The sequence below is a fragment of the Dermacentor silvarum genome, chromosome 5, assembly GCF_013339745.2.
Source record: "Dermacentor silvarum isolate Dsil-2018 chromosome 5, BIME_Dsil_1.4, whole genome shotgun sequence".
NCBI lineage: Eukaryota > Metazoa > Arthropoda > Arachnida > Ixodida > Ixodidae > Dermacentor > Dermacentor silvarum.
In genome coordinates, this window is record NC_051158.1 from 144,935,654 (window position 1) to 144,962,122 (window position 26,469).

At 43.5% G+C, this 26,469-nt stretch overlaps 2 long non-coding RNA genes across 4 annotated transcripts; one reads left to right on the top strand and one right to left on the bottom strand.

Moving 5' to 3' along the window:
* Nucleotides 1-5,379: 5,379 nt before the first annotated feature.
* Nucleotides 5,380-26,096, bottom strand: LOC125946049 (uncharacterized). Its single transcript, XR_007467355.1, has 3 exons — nucleotides 25,999-26,096; nucleotides 24,707-24,868; nucleotides 5,380-5,411 (listed from the first exon to the last, which is right to left on the bottom strand). It is a non-coding gene; the product is annotated as an uncharacterized LOC125946049 (long non-coding RNA).
* LOC125946047 (uncharacterized) lies at nucleotides 13,275-22,509 on the top strand. 3 transcript variants are annotated; one of them, XR_007467350.1, is made up of 3 exons: nucleotides 13,275-13,358; nucleotides 14,491-14,592; nucleotides 17,546-17,806. It is a non-coding gene; the product is annotated as an uncharacterized LOC125946047 (long non-coding RNA). The 3 variants fall into 3 exon arrangements; XR_007467351.1 differs by lacking the exon at nucleotides 13,275-13,358 and adding an exon at nucleotides 22,432-22,509 and having other exon boundaries at nucleotides 14,159-14,592; nucleotides 17,546-17,668; XR_007467349.1 differs by lacking the exon at nucleotides 13,275-13,358 and adding an exon at nucleotides 22,432-22,488 and having other exon boundaries at nucleotides 14,159-14,592; nucleotides 17,546-17,681.
* Nucleotides 26,097-26,469: the final 373 nt, after the last annotated feature.

The window sequence follows — 26,469 nt, forward strand, 5'->3', positions numbered from 1 at the left end:
TCGGATACAAAAAAGAACAGGGAGCGCCCCGCAACGATGCTCCATTCCTATTAAACATTATATGACAATGTCTTGTCACAGTAAACGTGCAATACTATGGGTTGCCTTAGAGGCACTTTATGTTGTGTATATTTACGTACGACGTCTATGCCAGTGTGAGTGCGCTGTGCAGATAAACAGAATGGTGCAATGGTATCGCGTGCTGGATTTCTCGATATATGTACAATAGTGTCTTTCTCCGTCCCGATACGTAGCTAACCGATCAACGAAATTGAGAATCGGATACAAAAAAGCACAGCGAGCGCCCTGCAACGATGCTGCATTCCTATTAAGCATTATATGACAATGTCTTGTCACAGTAAACGTGCGATACTGTAGGTCGCCGAAGAGGCTCTTTATGTAGTGTATATTTACGTACGACGTCTATGCCAGTGTGAGTGCGCTGTGCAGATAAACAGAATGGTGCAATGGTATCGCGTGCTGGATTTCTCGATATATGTACAATAGTGTCTTCCTCCGTCCCGATACGTAGCTAAGCGATCAACGAAATTGAGAATCGGATACAAAAAAGAACAGGGAGCGCCCTGCAACGGTGCTCCATTCCTATTAAACATTATATGACAATGTCTTGTCACAGTAAACGTGCGATACTGTAGGTCGCCTAAGAGGCACTTTATGTAGTGTATATTTACGTACGACGTCTATGCCAGTGTGAGTGCGCTGTGCAGATAAACAGAATGGTGCAATGGTATCGCGTGCTGGATTTCTCGATATATGTACAATAGTGTCTTCCTCCGTCCCGATACGTAGCTAAGCGATCAGCGAAATTGAGAATCGGATACAAAAAAGAACATGGAGCGCCCTGCAACGATGCTGCATTCCTATTAAGCATTATATGACAATGTCTTGTCACAGTAAACGTGCGATACTGTAGGTCGCCTAAGAGGCACTTTATATAGTGTATATTTACGTTCGACGTCTATGCCAGTGTGAGTGCGCTGTGCAGATAAACAGAATGGTGCAATGGTATCGCGTGCTGGATTTCTCGATACATGTACAATAGTATCTTCCTCCGTCCCGATACGTAGCTAAGCGACCAGCGAAATTGAGAATCGGATACAAAAAAGCACAGCGAGCGCCCTGCAACGATGCTGCATTCCTATTAAGCATTATATGACAATGTCTTGTCACAGTAAACGTGCGATACTGTAGGTCGCCTAAGAGGCTCTTTATGTAGTGTATATTTACGTACGACGTCTATGCCAGTGTGAGTGCGCTGTGCAGATAAACAGAATGGTGCAATGGTATCGCGTGCTGGATTTCTCGATATATGTACAATAGTGTCTTCCTCCGTCCCGATACGTAGCTAAGCGATCAACGAAATTGAGAATCGGATACAAAAAAGAACAGGGAGCGCCCTGCAACGGTGCCCCATTCCTAGTAAACATTATATGACAAAGTCTTGTCACAGTAAACGTGCAATACTGTGGGTTGCCTTAGAGGCACTTTATGTTGTGTATATTTACGTACGACGTCTATGCTAGTGTGAGTGCGCTGTGCAGATAAACAGAATGGTGCAATGGTATCGCGTGCTAGATTTCTCGATATATGAACAATAGTGTCTTCCTCCGTCCCGATACGTTGCTAAGCGATCAGCGAAATTGAGAATCGGATACAAAAAAGACCAGGGAGCGCCCTGCAACGATGCTCCATTCCTATTAAACATTACATGACAATGTCTTGTCACAGTAAACGTGCAATACTGTGGGTTGCCTTAGAGGCACTTTATGTTGTGTATATTTACGTACGACGTCTATGCCAGTGTGACTGCGCTGTGCAGATAAACAGAATGGTGCAATGGTATCGCGTGCTGGATTTCTCGATATATGTACAATAGTGTCTTCCTCCGTCCCGATACGTAGCTAAGCGATCAACGAAATTGAGAATCGGATACAAAAAAGAACAGGGAGCGCCCTGCAACGGTGCTCCATTCCTATTAAACATTATATGACAATGTCTTGTCACAGTAAACGTGCGATACTGTAGGTCGCCTAAGAGGCACTTTATGTTGTGTGTATTTACGTACGACGTCTATGCTAGTGTGAGTGCGCTGTGCAGATATACAGAATGGTTTAATGGTATCGCGTGCTAGATTTCTCGATATATGAACAATAGTGTCTTCCTCCGTCCCGATACGTTGCTAAGCGATCAGCGAAATTGAGAATCGGATACAAAAAAGACCAGGGAGCGCCCTGCAACGATGCTCCATTCCTATTAAACATTACATGACAATGTCTTGTCACAGTAAACGTGCAATACTGGGGGTCGCCTTAGAGGCACTTTCTGTTGTGTATATTTACGTACGACGTCTATGCCAGTGTGAGTGCGCTGTGCAGATAAACTGAATGGTGCAATGGTATCGCGTGCTGGATTTCTCGATATATGTACAATAGTGTCTTCCTCCGTCCCGATACGTAGCTAAGCGATCAACGAAATTGAGAATCGGATACAAAAAAGAACAGGGAGCACCCTGCAACGATGCTCCATTCCTATTAAACATTATATGACAATGTCTTGTCACAGTAAACGTGCGATACCGTAGGTCGCCTAAGAGGCACTTTATGTAGTGTATATTTACGTACGACGTCTATGCCAGTGTGAGTGCGCTGTGCAGATAAACAGAATGGTGCAATGGTATCGCGTGCTGGATTTCTCGATATATGTACAATAGTGTCTTCCTCCGTCCCGATACGTAGCTAAGCGATCAACGAAATTGAGAATCGGATACAAAAAAGCACAGCGAGCGCCCTGCAACGATGCTCCATTCCTATTAAACATTATATGACAATGTCTTGTCACAGTAAACGTGCGATGCTGTAGGTCGCCTAAGAGGCACTTTATCTGGTGTATATTTACGTACGACGTCTATGCCAGTGTGAGTGCGCTGTGCAGATAAACAGAATGGTGCAATGGGATCGCGTGCTGGATGCTGCTTTTTCAACCCATTTTACTGCAGAGGGCCACCAACCGGTTGTTGTTTGCTTAAGCGGGCTTGACGGATGGCAATTACCGGTAGCGAGTCACTGAAAGACGCTTGCGGGCTTTGACGAATTGAGTGTTGCTCCCGTAGGGGCGGGTGAAAGCACGACAGCGAAAGAATGTACGGCGTTTTTCTTGGGTTGTTTGACCGAGCGCCACCGAGCCTTTAAAAACGGGCGCTCTGCATGAGAGGGGAGAGTAGTCTGGGCGCAGCCCGGCGGACGCTTGTCTGCAGAATATCCGTTGTCCTCCATCAGGTGCTGGTTTCCTTCGCGTTGCCAACGTGCACTCGAGCCATCGCGGGGCACCATCTCGGACCACCACAACCCACAAACTTCCATCTCTATCTGCATAGGTTTAGACAAAGTTAATCAAATTTAACGCATTTATTATTATTTATACGTGATCTGGCCTCTGGAGTACGAAAAGACGAATGTTTTTACTTATTTTGATACATTCTGACAAGGTATGCTATGTGCTTGTGCAGAACGTTCTCATCTCAGGATCGCGGGCGCATAAACTACCCTTATGAAAAACTTTAATGTCTTTCTATCGAGAGGCTGATCTCTTTATGCAACAGAATCATTTGAGTGGCTAATGACTGTCTAATGCGCTTTCTGATGTATTCCTAGTGTAGGTCTATTACAAATTGGCCACCGTATTCCTATAGAGCACCTGATGCATGAGTTTCTGACGTGCACCTGACGCATGAGTTTCTGATGTGCACCTAACGCATGAGCTTCTGATGCGTTTCCTAATGACATGCAATTGAACGTTAACATTAGGTTGACATTAAAGGCCGCAATGCAGACATTTGTACTGCTAGCCATGCAAGCGAATGTTTGCAGTACACAGGTCAATATATATATTTTTTTGGTTCATTGCTATTCTAGCACAGTGTATTAGTAACCCTTCTGAATGCCTGCACACTTGGCTTTCAACGCACTACAATACCATTGCTCAATTTGCATGGCACAAATCATCAACATGAAAGTATGGTCACTACAAAGAGTTGTAATGTAAACTCCAGCAGACCATTTATGGCAATGAGTGGCTATCCATCGTTCTATATACGCGAGTCTACCCATGCCCATCAATCTTGGATGCCTAGCGATGCAGGCATTTGGATACAAATGCTGCATTGTTGAGCTAGCTATAAATTAAACAGGGTAATAAATGAGCAGATGTATATATAGTTGAGTTGGTTCAAATTTATTTAAGAATGTGCTGACATAGAAATCACAAACATGACTAGATAGCACATACGAAGTGTTTTTTTATTTGCACCAAATTTTAAATTAGAAAGCTGTGAATCTTGGTCACTTTACCTTTACCATTCGAGTGTACGGATTGGCAGCCTTGCCTCTAGATAGATAGCAATTTCAGCACTTACGTGCGTAATTGCCGAAGTTACACTAAGTAATTTTGTAATTATCAACAATAGGTGGCTACAGCAAATGAGTACTGAGTACAAATGAGTACTACCTGTCCCAACAATCAAATTTTGAACAGCGGAGTTCATGTTGGAGCTACGCGAACAATTAGTTCCCCTTGGCAGGCTCCTTGAAACCGAAACTGGCCGCAAAAAGAGCGTCTGTGTTGTCGCCCCCCCCCCCCCCCCCGCCTTTCCTCTCGTCTCCGACGTCACCGCCGGGCCAGCCCCACGAGCAGCTTGCGTTATCTCCTTGCTGTCTGCAGCGTTGGCCTAGCGCTTCAATGCCGGTGGGCCACCCAATTTACTTCGTCATTCTGTCGGGCACCATGTTGCGCTGTAGCGCCAACCCTGCTCCTTAAATTGGGCTTTTAGATACTGCAGGCACGGCATCATATCAGTCTGTAGCATCGACTGCGAACGCCACAGATAGCAAGGAAATAATGAAAGCTGCTCGAGGCGCCAGACTGGCACTTAGGTCGGAGATGTTACAAAAGGCAGGGGGGCGGTGACATCGACGACACAGACGCCCTTTTTGCGGCCAGTTTCGGTTTCAAGGAGCCTGCCAAGGGGAACTTATTGTTCGTGTAGCTCCCACATGAACTCCACTATTCAAAATTTGATCGTTGGGATAGGCCCCAAAGTACTCATTTGCAGGAGCCTGCTATAGTTGATAATTAGAAAGTTAATTAGCTTAGCTTCACTAATTACATACTTAAGTGACTAAATAGCTCTGTATCTAGAGGCTTCTAATCCGTACACTCGAATGGTAAACCTAACGTGACGAAGATATATATATATATTGCTAATTTTAAAAATTTGGTGCAGCTAAAAAAAAACACCCTGTATTTACACGACCCCTGCCTCCCTGCTTAGCATGGAGGACAGGCTGCTTTTGAGCTGCACATGTTGTCGTCGTGAACTTGCTGGAGGATGTAACCTGCACGAAACAAGATGAAAATTTAGCATAGCATTGCAGCACACTAGCAGAACAATACTAACTTTCTATATCGTTTGGTGGAACATGTGAACGAACAGATGCTTAACTTCAACCGATGTCAGGTGCATGGTGCCGCCTTTATTTATAGGTGTGCACGCGAAGGTAGCGAGTGTGTGTCCCCTGGTGGTCAGACGTGCGGAGTGCCTTAACGAGAAGAGGAATGGCGCATGGAAAAATTCCCGAATGACCTGCTAGAGTGTGCATATGTTTGTGAATGACCATGTGCGTGTATAGCTACTGTGTGTGTGGGTCCACTTGCGCAGCCCTGAAAAAGCAAGGGATGTGCGCTAATGGACCAGCAGGCACAGCAACGGATAGTAGCCTGCGATATGAGCTAATTGAGTCGATGTGCGTACATGGAGTGTGTTGTAAATTACAGCTTTTTAAATGTATTGAAATGCAGTTCTAATTACATTTACACTTTTCTACTTACTGCGCACTTATTTTGGTCATTGCTAACATTTACTAGCAAATAATTATAAAATTGCAGAACCTTTCTAGACACTGTTTACAGAAAAATATATAAGATGGCAACCCTATATAGGTATCATATGAATGCTAAAATTTCATTTCTTTACGAACAATATTTTGCATAGGCCCCAGTAAACAATGCGCTATACAGGGTGCTTTATTTTAGCTGCACCAAAATTTTAACGATCGCCTGTGGCAGATAGCAGAATTCTAATCTTTGACCTAAACTACTCAATTAGGCAGCCATTACTTCCATGAGAAATCAAAATGCCTAATTGAAAATTAAAATAGTTATGCTAATAAATTTTAATGAATTCCATTACAGCACATATTTCTATATACGAATTATAGCCGGCGGGTTCGCAAGGCATATCCACTTGGAACAAATTCTTGGGACTGAGCCAGTTTCGAGATAATTTTAAAAGTGTCCGACGAAATGAATGGGTGTTCCAGTTAACTTTTTAAAGAAAACGCTGTTTTCTGCATTGAAGCACATAAGTAACTGGAACACTAATGCATTTCGTCGGACACTTTGAAGGTAATATCTTGAAACTAGCGCAGCTCAGAAAATTTGTTCGAAGCGGATACACCTTGGAAACTCATTAGCTACAGTTTGTAGATTAAGATATGTGCCGTAAATTATTAATGAGAGTTTTTTATCGTAATTTGGTTAAATATACAATTAAGCATTTTGATTTCTTACCTAAGTAATGGCCACCTCATCGAGTAGTTTAGATCAAGGATTAGAACTGTGCTATCTGCCACAGGCATTGTTTTCAGTTTGATGCAGCGAAAATGAAACACCCTGTATATAAAATATAGTAGTTTTTTTTCCAAAGTTTAGGTGCTAATAGAGCACTGTAGCAGACCTTTAAGACATCCTGCTTATGGCAATGTAGCAGCTAGTTGGTTCATGACTTCAGGACAAAAAGTACGGCGCTAAGCAGACGAGGACGAAGTTAGACAAGGAATTACATATACAGGCACCAACTTGCAACTGTTTTTTCGGCAGAAAACACGCTGTTTTATACATGACACCGTCCAAAGTAATCATAGTAAAGATAAACGAACAGGAGTGAAGGGATTCAACAAGTGCTCGGGAGGCAGTGATCATCACAGTAGAGAGGAATGCAAAGGTTACAGCAGGGACCTAAACTGAACTATCAGGCAAGCCCGCGTCCATTACAGGCTCAAATCAAGTCGTATACAAACACGACAGCTGCATGTTTTAATCTCGGCAGTGATTACAGGCTATCATTAAGAACGCCAATTCTTTGTCACTTAATATTATTGACTGCGTGCTAACCCTACTAAAAAATGCTATTTAAATTCAAACAGGGATATACAAGTTTAAACGGGTTTTAACGGGGTCCTGTTTGGCAACATACCGGTGTAAACAGGACCCGTTTACACACAAACAGGTCTGAACGGGGTCCTGTTTGGCTTGCAAATAGGTTTAAACGGGACCCTCCCACACAGAAATAGGTCTAAACAGGGGCCCCGTTTAGCGAACAAACAGGTTCATACTGGGCACTGGCACCAAACAGGGGCCTATTTGGCCCGCAGGCAGGTTTTAACAGGAAACTCCGACACAGAAATGGGTCTAAACAGGGGACCCGTTTGGTAGTCAAACCAGTTAAACTGGCTCATAGTGGTCCCACTTGCACCAAAAAGGTCTACTTGTAGCTGTCATGCTCGATTTAATGCTTGAACTATTTACGGTAAAATTCGATTTGAAATTGGTACACACGAGCGAGCGCTCCGCAACACCCCAACGACAGCCGCTTCGCGTCGGCGCCGGGGCACAACCAACGGCGCTGCCAAACACAGAGAAAAAAAAAGAAAGAAAAGGTTAATAAATAAGAAGAAAAAAAAACAAATAAGCCAGAACGGGATTTGAACCCGCGTACCGCAGATCCCATGGCAAGCGTCGTAACCACTCGGCCACGCAGCACCGCAGACCCGGCGATTGCTGTCCTCACTATTGAAAGGAACGTGGCTGGAACCCGCCGTATAAGATGCATGATATCGAAATACTACCACAGAACACCCATACAAACTACCACATACTACGCCGTCACGATACATGCGGTCACCAAAGGGCCGAAAGTGGGCAAAAGCACGAAAGCATGGTCGCTTTCGGTGCCCCCAGGAGGCGCTGCCACTGCCCCAGGGGCAGTGGCAGCGCCGACGGGAGCGGACGTGTCGAGTCGAGGTGCCATTTCAGCGCAGCAGGAGCAGCGTGCCAAAGAGATAAGTTTTGTTATTTTATATTTCACTTTTTGGTTTTTTTAGGAGGGTTAGCTTAGCCAAACAATCTTTATAAATTATTTTAATGCTTTCTCACTTTCTTGGTCTTCTCGCTTAGATAAAAGTAGGTAAAGAAATTTTTTTTTTCTCTTTTCCACATCTACGCCTTGTTAGTACGAGATGATGGTTGGTACTAGGGGGAACCCACGCGTGCGTTGTTCTGAGTGCGAGCGTTCCTGCGCGCTGGAAGAAACGCGGTTTAAATCAGCACGCGAAGCGAATGGTGCACATTTTATCTGTAGGATGTGTGTGCTAGGGTCGCGGCTAGACCGCCTAGAGCAAGACAAGGATAAGTTAGCTAAGCGGGTTGGAAAGCTAGAAAAGGAACTTCAAATCGAGCAGAAGCAGAGGAAGGAGGCAGAAGAAAAGCTAGCTAACGCAGAAATCCAGCTGAGCGCCACCATTCTGCAAAGCAATGATGAACGCATCGAGGCGAGCACCGCGAACGGAGCTGGCTCCGATGCGAGTGCAGAGACAGCCGAACCCGCCACGCCGGTAAGCAGTGGCGCAAACGTCAGTGATAGTCACGAAGGGGATACCACTGACGCGGCCGGGGAAGAAAACAAAGCCAAGGGCAAGAATAAGAAAGGAGGGGAGGGCATTGTGACTTCGGGGGCAGCTTTCGGCGGTGAGGGGGAAAGAAAGCGTCGAGTTGTCTTTGTTGGGGATTCCAACATGCGTAAAGTAGAACCGGCGATAGCAGAGAGGGTAGGGGCAGACGAACGAGTCCAGGTTAGCGCGCTTCCGGGAAAGCCGATTAGAAGGGTGATCGCGAAGGCCAAGGAACGCATGTGGGACACAATGGAGGAGAGACACCTAGTGGTGATAATGGGCGGAGTGATTGACGTACTGAACGGACGAGGAGCAGGAATCACAAAGCAAATAGCCAAAGGGGTCACCGACCTGCGGAATGTTTCAAAAGAAGTACAAATCGCGGTGTGCACGGTGCCAGAGGTTGAAAGGCAGGGTTATAAAATTGAAAGGGCAGTTCTTGCAGTAAACAGGGAAATTTGGACTCTAGCTAAAGCAATGAATTTTACGGTCATTGACATCAACCGTGAAGTGCACCGAGCAGGCCGCGAAGGCGCTTTTGTGCGTGACGGGATACATTTTAGTGAAAGTGTAGCAACACCGGTCGGAAATCGATTCGCGGCACGAGCTGTAGCTTTTTTAGGCGGGCCCCAGGCAATCAGGAAGCAGGATTAAGTATTGAACATAGCGAAACACCAGTAAAGGGCAGAATTAGGCGACCAGGAGTCAGGAAAAGACGCAGAAAGGATAAGAATAGAGAAAGGTAAAATTTGCTACATTAACATGCAGGGTGGTCGTAAGCAGGAAAAATGGCTGGAAATTCAAACGCAACTGAATGATGAAGCGATTAGTGTGTACGCCTTGACCGAAACGCATCTACGAGATTTGGAGCAGCCGCCTGTTATTGACAACTTTGTATGGGAAGGGTGCAACAGAATGACCGGGTCAAGGAAAGGCGGAGGCGTAGGCGTACTAATTAGGCGAGGTCTGAAGTGGCGAAGGGTAAACGAGACATGTAAAGAGCATTTATGGATTAGTGGTACATGGCAAGGTAAAAAGACGTGGCTGGGAGTAGCTTACCTGTGGACAGGTAGTGATAGCAGGGAAAAAAATAAGGAATTGGTCGATTGCATTAGAAGCGATATTAATGAGTTCAGTAACTTGGGCCAGGTGATATTAGTGGGAGATATGAACGCGCACATGGACGATTTAGACGGATATACTGATTACAACGGCTCTCTAGTGCTGGATTTGTGTGATGAACAGAACCTTATAGTAGTTAACAGGGAGAATAAGTGTCATGGACAGGTAACGTGGCAATGCGGAAACAGGCAGTCATGTATCGACTACGCCTTAGTCTCAGAAATGGTCTACGAACAACTGGACGAAATGATAATAGACGAAAATGGAAAAAATAGCCTGGGAAGCGATCATAGACGTTTAGCATTAAAGTTTGGGAGAGATACCAGCGCAGAACATGAACCAATAGCCTCAGAGTTTTTAAAAATGAATGACGAGCAAATAACAGAGATCGCAAACAACATAGAGAAGAAAATTGAGGCTTTTCCTACAGCAGTCTGGGAATATAAGGAACTGGTGGAGGTTATGCAGCATGAAATAAGGCGGACACGGCAATACAATTGTTGGATTGGAAAGAGGAAACCACGTAAGTGGTGGAACAAGGAAATTAAACAAGCTATAGAAGAGCGTAAAGAGGCATCTAGGGTTCATCGAGAAGCCAAAAAATTTGGGATTACAAGAAGAAGAGGTGCTCCTTAGATGGAATACGTACCGAGAAAAGAAAAGGGTTGCGAGTGAGCTCGTACAAGAGAAAATTAAATGCGCAAGTGAACGTTGGGTGCATAACATTCACAAAAGAGACAAAGGCGCCCCAAAAAGATTCTGGAACCATATAAAAGCACTCGGAGCTCCAACTAGAAACTCGCAAACGGCTATAAGGGATGAAGACGGTAACATCTATGAAGGCGATGATGCGCTGCGGTACATCACAGACGTTATCAGGCATAACTTCGGTACGAGAAAAAGCGTAGTTCAGACAACAGATCCAGCAACAACAGAGAGGCCTGAGAGATCAAAATTCAGCATAGAAAGCTTTTATTGGAAAAAGGCAGCAGAAAATGTCCCTAACAACACGGCAGCAGGACCCGATGAAATCCCAATACAGCTAATCAAAAACCTCGGTCCAAAAAGCAAGGCACTGCTGACTAATGCCATAGAGCAAGTGATTAGAACAAAGAATATTCCCGTTGGATGGCGTGAAAGCAAGATGAATCTTATCTACAAAGGCAAAGGAGATAAGGATAAGACGAGCTCGTACAGGCCAGTAACAGTAACGTCGGTGATATATAGAATGGCAATGCAAGCCATAAAATTAGAACTGTCGAAGTGGGTGGAGGAAAACGGTGTATTGGGGGAACTACAGAATGGGTTCAGGCCAGGCAGACGCTTAGAAGACAATATGTTTGTACTAACTCAGTGCATAGAGATTTCAGTAGCTCAGAAAAGACCTTTATGGATAGCATTTCTAGATATTAAAGGAGCTTATGACAACGTAGACAGGGAATTGTTGTGGGATATTCTTCAATACGAAGGCATAGATGACGATTTCGTGGAGCTGCTGAGGGAGATATATCGAGACAACCAAGTACAAGTGGCATGGGAAGGCCGAAAAGGAAATGAAATGGTGGGAATTCACCAAGGATTGAAGCAAGGATGCCCTCTGTCACCATTGTTGTTCACGCTTTACGTCAAGGGCATAGAAAGACGACTGGAAAACAGCGAATTAGGTTTTGATTTATCCTACATGCGTAATGGACAAATGGTGCAACAGAAGATCCCTGGACTGATGTACGCAGACGACATTGTGCTACTAGCGGACAATAAAAAAGATTTACAGATACTTGCGAATATCTGTGGGAACGCAGCGACAAATCTAGGCCTTAAGTTTAGCACAGAGAAATCAGGGATTATGATCTTTAATGAGCACACGAGTAACTTCGTGGTGTCAATTCAACAGCAAGTAATACCCATTGTGAAGCAATATAAGTACCTCGGCGTACACATAAACGAAGGAAAGAATTACTCAAGCAACCACCAAGATAATCTGAAAATAAAGGGGAAGCGGAATGCAGCATTAATGAAACACAGAGCACTGTGGGGCCACAATAAGTATGAGGTGGTGCGTGGAATCTGGAAAGGAGTAATGGTGCCAGCGCTAACATTCGCAAATGCCATTATATGCTTAAAATCGGATATATTGGCGGGTTTGGAAGTTAACCAAAGATCAGTAGGCCGGTTGGCTTTGGGAGCACACGGTAATACGACAAATGAGGCAGTGCATGGAGACATGGGTTGGGCCTCTTTTGAAGTCAGAGAAGCACAAAGCAAAATTAGTTTTGAAGAAAGGCTCAGGAACATGGATGAAAATAAATGGGCGGCTAAAGTGCACAAGTATCTCTACATGAAAAGCGTGGACACAGATTGGAGGAAGAGGTCAAGGAAGTTGGCAACCAAGTACAGGATAATCGAAACTGTAAATAGACAACCAGGGGTCATCAGAAAGAAAGTGAGAGAAATAGAGACCGTGAATTGGATGCAAAGAATGGAAACGAAAAGGACAATGGAGATTTACAAGAATGAGAAGAAAGAAATTAGAAGGGAAAATCTGTACGATAACACAAAGGGCAGTGCCTTGCTATTTGAGGCTCGAGCCGGTTGCCTAAGGACGAAAACATATCGTAACAAATATTCGGAATTAGATGAGACATGTGTATGCTGCAGTAAAGATCCAGAGACCACTCAGCACATCCTAATGGAATGCGACGGGATCCACCCAGCGAGAACCGTTGGTAACGTGCAACTCCCAGAAGCGCTTGGGTTTAAAGTGGAAGGAAACATAAACAGATCAGCCGTAGAGATCAGCAAGAGACGATTAGAGTACTGGTGGAAAAAAAGTAGGGAAAAGATGGATGCGACCTGATCTCTTAAAATCATAGGCAGCGGTACAAGGTAAATTTTTGAAAAAGAAAAATAATGATAGGTATACGAAAATGCAAGATAAAGAACATGTATAGTATACCTGATTAAATCAAGCAGGCTAGGTGACTATTTGTCGCCGCCCCGTTTCAAAGGGGATGCCAATAAATCATCATCATCATCGGGCATGACCGTGCTGTTGCTGCCTGTTGCTGTGTGTGCGCGCTGCATTCAGGCAGGTCGATGTGGATGTTTAATCGTGTGTACGCTGTGCCGAGAGAAAATGTCGTGCCCCTTGTGTGCTTTGATGATCACCTAACCCCTGGGACCGCGTAACGTAGCTCGCAGTACCTTTCGCGTGGTTCGCCGATGTCGATTATCGTAGTTATGGCCCGCTTGCGCTTTCTTTGTTCCCGGCCTCCGATAATATCGCATCGGATCACAGTGCACGGAACAATTTGTTGAGCTATCCGTGCTGTAGTTCATCCGCAGTTCAACAGTGTTTACGTCGGAAGGATCGTCGTGCAGTCGACGCCGCGACCTGACATGAAGGAGCGTTTGCCGACTACGCCTAGAAAGGTAAGTCCGGCGCTTGCGCGCATTTTTGTAGTCAATGGTTCGTGAAGTGTGAATTGTTATACGGATCACGAAATGATTAGTAAAGCGACCACAATGATAAATGTGTTTTTCGAATGTTCGTTCATGTCGCAGTGCACATTTAGCGAACAGTCTCACAAAAAATGTCCTGAAACGTATTGGACGTTGCCAGGAGCTTTATCATGTATTTACTTTCTGCTATAACGTATGCTAACGGTGATTGTTTGACCTGATTGGTAAATAAAAAAATCAAGCAGGGAAAGTTACTGCTTGTGTACGTAATTTCTGTATAGGTATTTCTAGAAGTACAGCCTTCCGCATTTGTAACTATATTGCGCGAGCGTCGATCATGGGCCATTTTAGAGCCTTCAACGGCGATACTTAGCGAGACCGACAAAAGTAAGCAGAGGCGCATAAAGCACTCTCCAGCGCAAGCGTCATCTGCTAAGCTGCTATTCTCAGGACGACGCACACCCATTTCATAGTATGCTGGTGCGATATAGTTAAAAATGCGGGAGGCTGTACGTCAGCTAACGGCTGCGCGAGATGGTACTAGATTGTTGTGTCTGACGCATGGCCAGATTTTAGCTTGTACGCGAATTCTACTACATATAGTGTCGCCAGACAGGCTGTATTTCTTGTGTTGGGTGTCCTGTGTGTTTTCGTGTGCTTGTAGATGTTTATTTCAGAGAAGCCGAGATTACAACAGCCGTGTTTCTTTTTCATCGAATTTTTTTTTCTGCTGAAAAATAGTGTTTGTTCTTGGGGTAATTTCCAGTGCATCGTCCTTCGAGACAATGCTTTGTTCCACCGCATAAAGAAATTCGATTTGGAACACTTCATGTGCTAAGGAATTTTCTTCGTAGTACAATTCACATTTAACTTCCTACAGATGTGCGTTTGTGTGAAGCTTTTGATAGATTTATGTTTGCTGCAGTTTCATTTCAGTTAAATAACCGCTTGTGATGTAACAATCAGATGTTTGCACAACCAGATGCAGCTTCGTGTAGTTTGGTTGTATGAGACTTTTCAGAATGTAACATGATCTTGTTAACTTGCAAGCTTGCAGTTTCAGCAGGGATTACAGTAAATTGGAACATTTCTTATTGTTTAGGGATGTCAAGATTTCGTGAACCAGAGGCACCGCATAGGAACCTACGACATTTCTGCAGCCGGAACAGCACGGCAAAGCATCTGATCTGCATGCTGCGACAAGGTGTGTACAAAATGGTCCCTGCCACTTACACAAGCTGTAGGTTTTGTTGGTATAATTCATACCTGTCAACTCTCCTGAATTTTTCGTATTTTTCGTGAAGATCTCTAACGAGCATACCAGAGGGGGCACTTGCGTTAGGCCAGTTTGTTCAGATAAATTTCTTAAACAGGCTAAATCGGCAGCAGCAAGAACACTGCAAATGTGCTCTGGTGATATAAACCAGTGTTGTAAGTTCTGGTGTTTCAGTTCGCTGCTGCTTTGTGTGCTGTTAAATAATGGTTAATTATGTGTGTATCAATGCAACAGTGTGGGTGCTGAGAGGAAGCTTTAAAAAAATGTGTGCTATCTCGCCAATAAAAAATTTTTGTCTGCAGAATTTTTACAAAATATAAAGTTCACAGGTTGGCATGTATGACATAATGTACAGCACTGTTGCTATGAATATGCTATATTCATAACTTGCTGTTTCGGTCTACTTGAATTGCATATTTTGAATCTGGCCTACCTTCATTTTAATCAGTTCATTTAAGTAGCCTCCTCTGAGGTAAATGTAATTGGAGGCTATTGTAGAAATTCATGGTGCTCCCTACTGACTGCATTGTGGCAATTTCTTTAGGGACCATCTTGTGAGGCATGCATATCCTTTCATGTCTTGCTATGATTTGCCCAACAAAAGCAGCAGGGCTTTTGTTACCTTTGTTATTACGCATTCTTGTAGACTTCTGTTTCTCTCTCTTCTAACATATGCGCATGCGCAAATTCTGTGTTCTTAATTATATTTCTGTAAGTTCACCTAATTGTGTATTACATATTTAAAAAAATTTGGCGGGAGCGGGGTTATTGATTCCCATAATACTAGAGAGAAGGGACCTCAGACCAAAAGGCCACAAAAGGTGGCTTAAAGTGTTCGAAGCTCAGAATTTAACATTCTATCCCCTAAAGCACTACCAGTATGAAACTGTTTCTAATTGCTTTGTTTTTATAACCTAGCTGCCCGATTTGCAGCCACATTGCGAGAGAGTAAGTTTTTTTCTTGTTTTGTTTGAGTTCTTTTGTTGAATGTTCTCCTTTTTAGTTCAGAAATTTTTTCCTACCACCTCATGCAATACTCCAACTGGAGCCTATGAGGTATGTTTATAAATAAATAAGCAAATTCCTGAGGCATGCAACAAACCATGCAAATCAGTCCCTAAAAAGCCATAAAGAGGATCTATTATTTTCAGCAGCTGCCTCAGTCGTACTGTGCTCACTGGCGCACTGACAAAAACCATTGCAGCAGCAAAGCACTACTCTAAACATTTTCCTTTCAACATTTTTAACTCTCATATGCTGTCTTCTCCAAATCATGTTGAGTGCATCTGGAATGTTTCGGCAATTGTTTTTACCTGAACCATTATGCAAAGCAATCATGCAAAGGTTCAGCTTGTTGACTGTTGCTTATTTATACCTAGCCTGATCTGTGGAGTTGACTGTATGCTTTCTTTTTTTTTGCATACCTGCCATGGTTGCTTAGTGGCTATGGCGTTGAGCTTCTAAGCACGAGGTCTCGGGATGAAATCGTGACCATGGCGGCTGCCTTTCCAAGGGGGTGAAATGCGAAAGCACCTGTGTACTTGGATTTAGGCGCACGTTAAAGAACCCCAGGTGGTCCAAATTATTCCGGAGTCCCTCACTACGGCGTGCTTCATGATCAGACTGTGGTTCTGGCATGTAAAACCCCATAATGTAATTTAATTTTTTTACACAAGAACTAAGGTTGCTTTTAATGATGCCACCTTTTCATATTACTGCATAACCACAAGTTTGTCGAAATAATTGAACAAATGTCATCAGTCTTCTGTAAAAGCAAACTTATACAGCAGCTCGAATAAGCCATTTTCAGTGCAATAGCAGGCTTAGGATGTTGCTAGAAAATTGTGTCGCATAAGGATGTGCTGCATCAGAAGGCACGTTTCTTGTTCATTGTATTCATTCTAGCATTATCTCATCTCTATGTTCCTTTCAATGGTATTCACTGTGCACACATACTAAAGAGATAAGGAACATCCACAGTGCACGCATACCAAGGAAGTCACAGTCAGACAGAGAGCGATAGAGCACAGCACGCTTTCACTCTCTGTCTGTCGCTTATTTCCCTCACGTGAGCACCACCAAAATGAAGTTACCGACTTGCCCAAGCTTCAACTCTTGTGCTTGGTGTTTTTTGGCTACAAAATGCCCATAATCAAGTCATAGTGGTGGTGATTTTCGCATGTATGGAAAAGGCTTATTCAATTCCAGAACAGCTTCATTTGTTCTAGGCATAGTAAAGAACTTGCCAGTGTTTATCTTAAAGGCTGAATTGGTCGAAAACTATTGTAGTATTCCTAATGGCACCCTTTTGCATTAGGTTTGTACAGATGCTTGAAGCTTGTACTATGTTGATGAAACTAGAGTTGAAGCTATAGAAGCATATTTGTCAAAATGTAGTGAATGCTTCCCAGTAGAAATCCGGAGTTATGCTTCCTGGGACACTTATTGGTTAGCCTTATTGGGTAATGCGATTAGCCTTATCGATGCTATAATGTTGCAGGATGGCCAGCGTTACAAAAAAATTAACATCATTGTAAGAATACATGTTCTGCAATATTATTAGGATTGGCCCCCCCCAAGTGACAACGCTTGCTTACACTGTATCTGGGATAAACCAGGTTTACTCAGCTAGACAGCCATCCGTGCATGAGGGGGAGGGGGGGCAGCAAGAAGGGGCTTTCGAGTAATCTTCAAGTAGATGGCTTATACATCGGATCTTTCTTACTGTGCATGCTATCTTGCTCAAAGTCAAGTTAGCTGTGGGTACAATGTCTGCATTTTATTACTGTTTATGCCTAATGAAGGTTGCTTTGTTCATAGTGTCACTTTCTATATTGTTTATCTTATGGCACTAAGCTCACTTGTTTTAATGCTGCTATAGGTATGGCTGGGCCTGGTGATGAAGTGTAAGCAGAACATGCTATGCTGCGAATTGGTGCCAATCTTCACATCCGAGTTGTTCCCACGACAGTCAAGCACCACTGTGATTTGCTTCATTGGCAAGGTAATATACTATGGTGAGCTTGCACCTCAATATTGGTATTGAAAAATATGTCAAGTAAAAGACACAAGAGTTGGCCTTTATGAGAGATACATTCATGTTCTTTTTTTAAAGAGCTCTTTTAGCACTGTTCTTTATGGCCATGTTTTCAGAGGATGCTTATACTCCTTTATTACAAACTGCCATGGAGCTAGTTTGTGTGTTAAACTAACACTCTTTCACTAAGAAAAAGTCCAGTTTTTACTCGCACAGTGATATGGTGCCAAGGACGAAAGGGGTGGAATGGATCAATCTGAATGCATGTTGCTCACACAAATACAAAAAGGGAGCATGGCATGGCTAGCGCGATTTGTTTTACAGTGATGATAAGCAGTCTCAATGTCTAATAATTCTATTGATAGGGAGCTAACACACTGGTTCCCCGTCATTTGAATAAAGAAAGATTCACATATCTCTGAAGCACTCTGGTCCTTATATTTTGCCACATTCAAGTGGTTTTTAAATATGGGTGCACATTGCACTGAGAGCAGTGCAATACTAATGCCAACTGACCCACACATCAAGTTTGCGTGGTTACGCAGCCTGTCATTTATACATTTGGCTTGTTTAGCCAATGTAGCATCTACTGCACAATAATGGTATGTGATAGACACTGCACCTGTGTACTCTATGCTTTTTTTGCATTCAATTTTTTTCACCGGTAGTGATGCATGCCTTTTCAATATTTATGTGCCTACACAACAAGCCAAGCTTGTTCTTGGCCGAGAAAGAATTCTAGGAAAAGCCTACGTGCTGCAACTTTTCTTGGAACGAAGCTAGCTTGGCTCGTTGGGTTAGGTTAAATGGTTCGATGGGTTTTGGAGCCCATACGGGTTCCTTGCTCACACTAAGACACATAAGCTTGTAGACTGTGCTTCTGTAATTTGTACAGCTCACTGACAGTGCAGGTGCAGGCCTCATGAAAGTATGAAATTTTTGTTTATGTAGCTGCTGTCAGCATATTCTATATTATCATTTGGTCTTATGCATATACTGTTTGCTCTAAAAAAATTGAATTCTTGAGTTTCACATGCTAAAACCACGATATGATTATGAGGCATGCTGTAGTAGGGGACTCCGGAGTATCCCTTGAACCCTTGTTAACTGAAACTCTGATATCTGAACATATCAGTTAAGTCGAAAATTTTTTCGTGGCTCGGTATCGACTTTATGTATATTTGACCTCTTATCTAGCAATGCTTCTGTGCTGTGCTCCGGGTATCTCGAAATCTTGACTGCAACACTGTAGGGAAAATGTTATCACCCAAAGGTTTCCATACGTTGTACGCAGCTGCGATATCTCCAAAAGTTGCAAGATCGCAAGTTTGTAGCAAATTCTGCTTCATTCCATGCCACTCTTGTCATCCACTGCTCACGACCGGCAGAGATCTCATTGGTAATCCGGGCAGTGTTTCTCTGACCCCTGACAAAATGCAATGAGCATGATAAGGCCTCCCGCTTTTTAACTATATTACATAAGAACACTATAATATGGTTGTGCATCATCCTGAACGGGACATCGCATTAGACGACTTTTGCACAGGATAGTGCTTGGTGCACCTGAGAGTACTTCTACATGTCTCGCTGATTATTGCGCCTTAGAGGTGCTAAAATGATGCGGGGTGGACGCTCGCACAATATGGATAAAAATGCGGGAGGCTGTACACCTGAGCACCACAACATACATGCTCATGTGTACGCATAGAGTTGTCAGCTTGCTCATCTCCTGTGCTCTGTGTTTCTGTGTGGATCTGGGCGCTAGGCCATACCGTGTGCTGCGCCGAATGTTTGGCACGTTATTGGTATTTTTTTCATTAACAAGTTCAGGGCCATGATCTTGTAGCAATGCGTTGCCTGATGCAATTTCTAATCGTGCTTCGTCAGTTGTCATAGTGACACTGTGCCCACGTTATCAGTACGGGTTTGATGGAACATCGTATAACGGCGCTGTGTGAGAACGGATCACAGAAAGAATGCACAGAGGACAATCGCCGAACTTCAGCTGAGGTTTACAGCAGAAAAATTACACAAGCAGCAGTTTATGCGCAGAAACATTGGACAAAATACCGCCATGGCGCACATTGTGTCGTCACGATCACAACAGATGGTCATGTCATACAACTCTATGGAACATCCTGATCTGCGCAAGATCAAAGACACGTTTGTACTACACGTTATGCAATCAAGTTACGCTCTTCAAGCCCGCCAACTTGCAAACCTTTTGCAAATATATCTCTTCTCTTTTTGACAGATTAAGTGATGCGGTGCTAATGCAACCTTCTCCTTCCTTTTTTCATGTGAAATGCCTCAAGCAATTCACTCTCTTTTTGATCCTTAAAACTTCCTAGTATACAAGTGTCGTCGTACACTGGAGTGCAAGGACACCTTTTGCAATGGTCAGCCGACTGACCCCCTGCTACGAAAGCCGGCACGGATGCTCGATGCTCCCTCAAATGGTCATTAAAACATCTACCAGTTTGGCTGACATAACACCTGCCACAAGAGAGCGGGTTGTGGTAAACCACCTCCGCCTGGCAGCGTACGAAGCCCTTAGCATGCTGTTTCGCACACTTATGGGAAGTGCGTGCACTGTTCACTGCACGGCAAATTCACCCCAGTTTTTCTGAGCGGAGAACACTATGTGAAGGCCGCACTTTCCGGCCACTTTCTTCAAGTGGTGGGAGAGGTTGTGCAAATAAGGCACCATTAACGGCTTCCTTGACCATTCTTTATCGGCTCCCCTGCTCCCCACACCAGACCTTACTTCACCAAATAGGCTTTCAACAACAGAAGCGATTGTTTCACCAGGGAAACCCGCCTGCTTGAGCCTCTTGGTTGTTTGCACTCCGAGCTTTCTGACGCTCACATCACCATTCGAGCGCGGATCTGATACTGTTCAATGCGATGTCTCTTAACAAGTTTTGAGTTCCAATAATCCCATAGTCTCCTCCGCTCGGAAAAACTGGCACGAATGTGCTATGCCGGGAACAGTACACGCACTTCACAAAAGAGTGCAAAACAGCATGTTAAGGGCTTCGTACGCTGCGAGACGGAGGTGGTTTACCACATCCCGCTGTCCTGTGGCAGTTATGTCAGCCAAACTGATGGATGTGTTAATGACCATTTGAGGGAGCATCGAGCATCCGTGCAGACTTTGTAGCGGGGGGGGGGGGGGGGGTCGCTTGGCTGACCATTGCAAAGGTGTATTTGCACTCCAGTGTACGACGACACTTGTATACTTGGAAGTTTTAAGGATCAAAGAGAGAGAGAATTGTTTGGAGCATTGCATATAAAAAAGAATGGAGAAAGTTGCATTAACATCGCATTATTTAATTTATCAAAAAGAAAAGACATATATTTGCAAGCAAAGGTTTTGAATTTCGCGGGTTTGAAGAGCGTAAATTGATGATGGGGTATAACGTGTAGGACAAATGTGTCTTTAATCTTGTGCAGATGAGAACGTTTGTAGTGCTGTATGACATGATGACTTTCTGTTATGATCGCGCTGACAATGTGCGCCATGGCGGTGTTTCGTCCAATGTTTCTGTGCAGGAACTGCTGCAGTAAACCTCAGTTGAAGCTCGGTGATTGTCCTCAGTGCACTCTTTCTATGTGCCGTCCTCACATGCACCGTTATAACATGTTCCATCAAATCCATACTGACAACATGGGCACAGTGTCACTATGACAACTGACGAAGCACTATTAGAAACGGCATCAGAAAATGCATTGCTACAAGATCATGGCCCTGAACTTGTTAATGAAGAAAGTACCAATAACATACCAAACATTCGGCACAGCCCGTGGCATGGCCTAGCACGCAGGTCCACACAGAAACACAAAGCACAGGAAATAAGCAAGCTGACAACTCTATGCATACACATGAACATGCATGTTTTGGAGGCCAGGTGTACAGCCTCCCCCATTTCTAGCTATATCGTGCGAGCATCCATCACGCGTCATTTTAGTGCCTTTAAGGGACAATAATCAGTGAGACCGGCAGAAGTACTCAGGTGCACCAAGCACCCTCCTGTGCAAGAGTCATCTAAGGTGATGTTCCCTTCAGGACAACGCACGACCATATTATAGTGTTCTCGTGCAATATAGTTAAAAAGCAGGAGGCGGTACCTTCTCATGCTCATTGCACTTTGTCAGGGGTCAGAGGAACACTCTGTCCGGATTACCAATGAGATCGTGGCGTAGAAAGAAGCAGAATTTACTACAAACACCATCATAACATGTTCCATCAAGCCAGCAACCAACTAGCCCATCTAAGTCTCATAATTATCAGTATGGGATAAACCAGCCAAACGTATGCTAAAGCCACTATTCCACAACGGTATTTACTTTGCTGGCAGAAAGGTAGCTTCCAAGTAATTTATTAGCGTGACGTGTCCATGCTGCTTTTAAATGTGTATTTTATGCTTGTACTACTTCTGTTGCTTCAATACTATTAACCGAATGAGTGATGTCTTTTTGATTATAACACTTGTTTCAGTGGCCCGCTAATTGTGACAGTTTATTCTACCACAGTAATGCATGTTCGCTTAGAATCATAGCCATATTGCCTGAAACCAGTTACCATTGAATGAGATTTGTTAGTATCTATTATATTCTAAATGCTTACCCATTCTTATCTGTGTGAACATACGCAAAACTGCTTTTGCCTTTGTGTGAACCTGTTGCACAAGTGAAAAGAAATTGTTGGCTTTTCTTTACTTTTTCAGGTGCCCTGCAAGCTCTCACCAAAGCAACACATTCCACTGGTTTTCTGTCAGAGTACCGTTATAGAATTTCGAATAAACTATGCTTGTCAGATGTGTGACATGCCCCGTCTTAAAATCAGAGCGCTTCAGTAATAATGTTTGAATGTGTGTACATAAAAACATACGTAAAGTATACTTATGTATTTCTTTTAAAGTCCTCTTCACCCGACGTTTTTCCAACTTAAAATTACGCTTTGCTGTACATTTGTTTTATGCACAAACCATTACAGCAACACAACACTGCAGTAAAATGAGTACAAATGATAAAGCATGCAGTACACCTGCAAGAATTACATTTGCATACTTGTAGTACATATGAAAATGAGCTACCGATCTTTTTCAGGTTGCATACTCTTATAGGTCATACATGTCAAGCGCACTCATAGGTCACACAAAACTCGTTCAAGGCTGATCTCAAATCTCAGTGGCCTATGTTGAGTGACATCGGACCAGTCTAAAGAAACCTGGCTCAAATAGGGAAATAAGTAGGTTCGAACAGGGTCAAATGGGAGTGGACTAAACGGGGACAAACAGGTCTGGGCTAAATGGGTTCAAACGGGGGCAAACCGGTCTGGGCTAAATGGGTTCAAACGGGGACAAACAGGTCTGGGCTAAATGGGTTCAAACGGGGACAAACAGGTCTGGGCTAAATGGGTTCAAACGGGGACAAACAGGTCTGGGCTAAATGGGTTCAAACGGGGTCCCGTTCCATAATCCTATTTGATGAAACCCGTTTGAAATCAAATAGGATTTTTTAGTAGGGAATACACTGACAGCCTGCTGTATTTATTAAGAACGCCTCGATTATTTCCATTTCAGTGCGGTTTCTTGCTTTCATTAGAAAGGCCATTTGGTCCAGTTGTGGCGCACAACCACAGCACCTGCAGTGCCCGCCCGTGACGCTGTTGACCAGCAGCATGTGTATTGGACAAATGGGACGATGCTTCAACGATCGTGCAAAAGAGCACCGGTTGGTGGTGAACAGCAACAGGCAGGCGCTGCAGGTGCTCTGGTTGTGTAATTTGAGCCTGTAATGGGCACGTGTTCCTATGCGCTTGCCTGATAGTTCAGTTTAGGTTCCAGCTGTTACCTTTGCATTCCTCTCTAATGTGATGATCACTACTTCACGAGCACTTGTTGGATACCTTCACTCCTGTTCGTTTATTTTTACTATGATTACATTGCATGGTGTGATGCATAAAACAGCGTGTTTTCTGCCGAATAAACAGCTGGATGTTGGCGCCCGTATATGTCATTCTTTGTCTAACCTCGTCCTCGTCTGCTTCGCGCTGTACTTTTTGTCCTCGAGCTTATGGCAATCACAGACAATGACAAGACTATTCGAATAAGTAATTTAAGAAAGGTACTCTTTGTTTTAAGCAAAAGCAATCTTTAAGTTAAGAAACTAGATTGATGTGCACTGTGCTAAAATGCAGAAGAGTTTCACTCTACAAAAATTAAGGGCACAACTATGCAGTTATAGAATGCAATATTGCGGTTTGGCTACACTTGGTCTTGCCAGCAAGCTTTTTTGTATGAACACTCAAAGAGATGTATACAACAAACATCAACACAAATTTTCCCACAAAACAGTTTAAGACATTGCATTCAACTATTCCAGATTTGTAAGAAACACCGGGGCTGTTTATTTCGAATAATTAAAATTGCTGCTGAGTGTAGAGAGGCATATCATTCCAAATAGTGGTGGGATGGTTCATAACGAACACATTAAAATCCTCATTCCTGCACATTGTGTGCACTGAGGCAGCTCAGGTAAAATTGTGCATACACATCGCAAATATTAAAACTAGTTACAGCCGCACCACACTACAATAAATGCTGCGATGACCAAATTTCCGCTATAAACATTTTCCATTCACCATCAGCTGCCCACACATGATAGAAAGAAAAATGTACCATTACAAATAGCTATCAGTGAGCCATTTCTGCTTCGACAGTTCTCACACACACAACCAGTTAGGGAAGGGGTGCTCGTTCAGGACTTCCCCAAGGATCAATGGACCATGACAGCTCGACAATTTAGCAAGGGCTGATGATTTTGGGACGGTTGGCGTGGAATTACCCACACAAATGGCGGCTTTCCTTCATGTGAGTGCAAAGGTGGTTTCTGCTTGTGAGCCTCATCTACAGAAATTATGAAAGTACGCTACGCTGCCCGAAAGTACAACTTTCCCATGCAATATTATTCAGTGTTCACAATGAAAATATTACATACCAATAACAGCATTCAGATGAACTGGGTGCAATCCCTCCTTCACTGGGTCCTCCTTGTGCATGTTACTGCCCTTTCCATAAAGGCTCTTGCCCTGAAGCTCAGCCTCCCCAATGTGGTCCATCATTGCCGCCATAGGACTTCAGGCCAGATAAGATCGTTCACCTATTTTCACCCACAGTGGAAAATTGACACGAGAAATCAGTGAGGCATACCGCATAAATAACATCGCATGTGTGAGCCAGACCCATTATTAATGCATGAAAAAGGGCGCACCCTTCGTAGATGACAAGGGATATAAATTAGTCTATGTCTGCTAACTTTTTTCTATGCAAATACTGTTTTAATGCAAGCACACATCCAGTCTTACTTTATTTAATCCTTCCATCAAAATGCCAGTTGTTAGCCGAGGTCAAGTGTAATATATCCCGTCCCTCCCTGTGTATACATATATAGAAACTTCATTTGACTGGAAAATATTTTAAGGAGCGGTGTTCAGAGCACTCAGTCCAGGGCCCCACTGGCCTCTGCAGCCTGCCTGTGTAAGTTTTGTCCTGAAAAGTTAAATGAATGGACTGGCACGCTCAAAAGGTCACTACCGATTTGACCTAGGGGACACGGCTGGTTCTCAGAAAATGCACAAATACAGTGATGGTTATCCGTCGGCATGCTGTAGTAATAGTGTGTGCACACTAACTTCGACATTGCTGCAGTACTTCATCTGTCACCCCGGCTCCACCTTCATATTTCAGTTTCAGATAAATTCAAGCTCATCAAATGTGTATTTTGCCAATGTCAATTATTCTAAGAACAAGACAGAAATAATTGTAAATAGCAATGGTAAATAAAGGTATGCACGCTGTATGCTTAGACCTGTGGCATATTTGGCACACTACACTAGGAATTCTAACATGCACAAAAACTGCAGATGCGTGTAGCATAAACACAGAAAAAAAAATACAGAAATAAAAGCTACAGCATCGGAAACAGTTTCAAAACAATAAAACCAAACTAAGAAGTGAAATATACTGTGTGCAAAGCAAAAATAAAACTTAATTTGCTGCCAAGTGATCAAAGAGAGAAAATAAATACTCAACATCAGGACATATTAGGTTTAGTTTTATATAGAACACGATAATTTGTGCATAATGTTACGAACACAAACAAGCAGCAAAATTAATAAACTTGCATAAACATTTAGCCTATTTAGTGCTCCGTTAAGTCATATGTCTGTTAGCTAACACACAAATCATACCGAGATCATACTTTCAGGTACACGTACACTTCATACATACCTGACATTACATCCAGATTACACGCTGTGCTGGTGTAGCCATGGCCACAGGTTCCCTGCCATCATGTGGACACGGCTGTGGGTCACGGCCTCACCACTACAAAATGAATTTTGTGTTAACTTAAAGCACTGGCACAATAAAACTGTCATACTGTGAACACATGCAAGGTTCACGTAAAAACAGTCACGAAAACATGTCTGCACTAGTGCAGGGTGGCAACAGAGCACAAGGTCGAGTCATTGATGAATGTCATGATAATAGGGACCCCTTCATGAAAGTAACATTTTGAACACGCGCGCAGCAGCAGCACATTACAAGAAATGTTTGTTTACATAACAATTCTAGAGTTTGCTTTCATGACTTGGTTTAAGCAACTTTCCCCTATCATGTTTAGATACGTCAAAGTTATGGCAACATCCCTTGTCTTGAAAAGACAGCTGTACTAGTATGGCAAGCTGTGACTGCTTACTT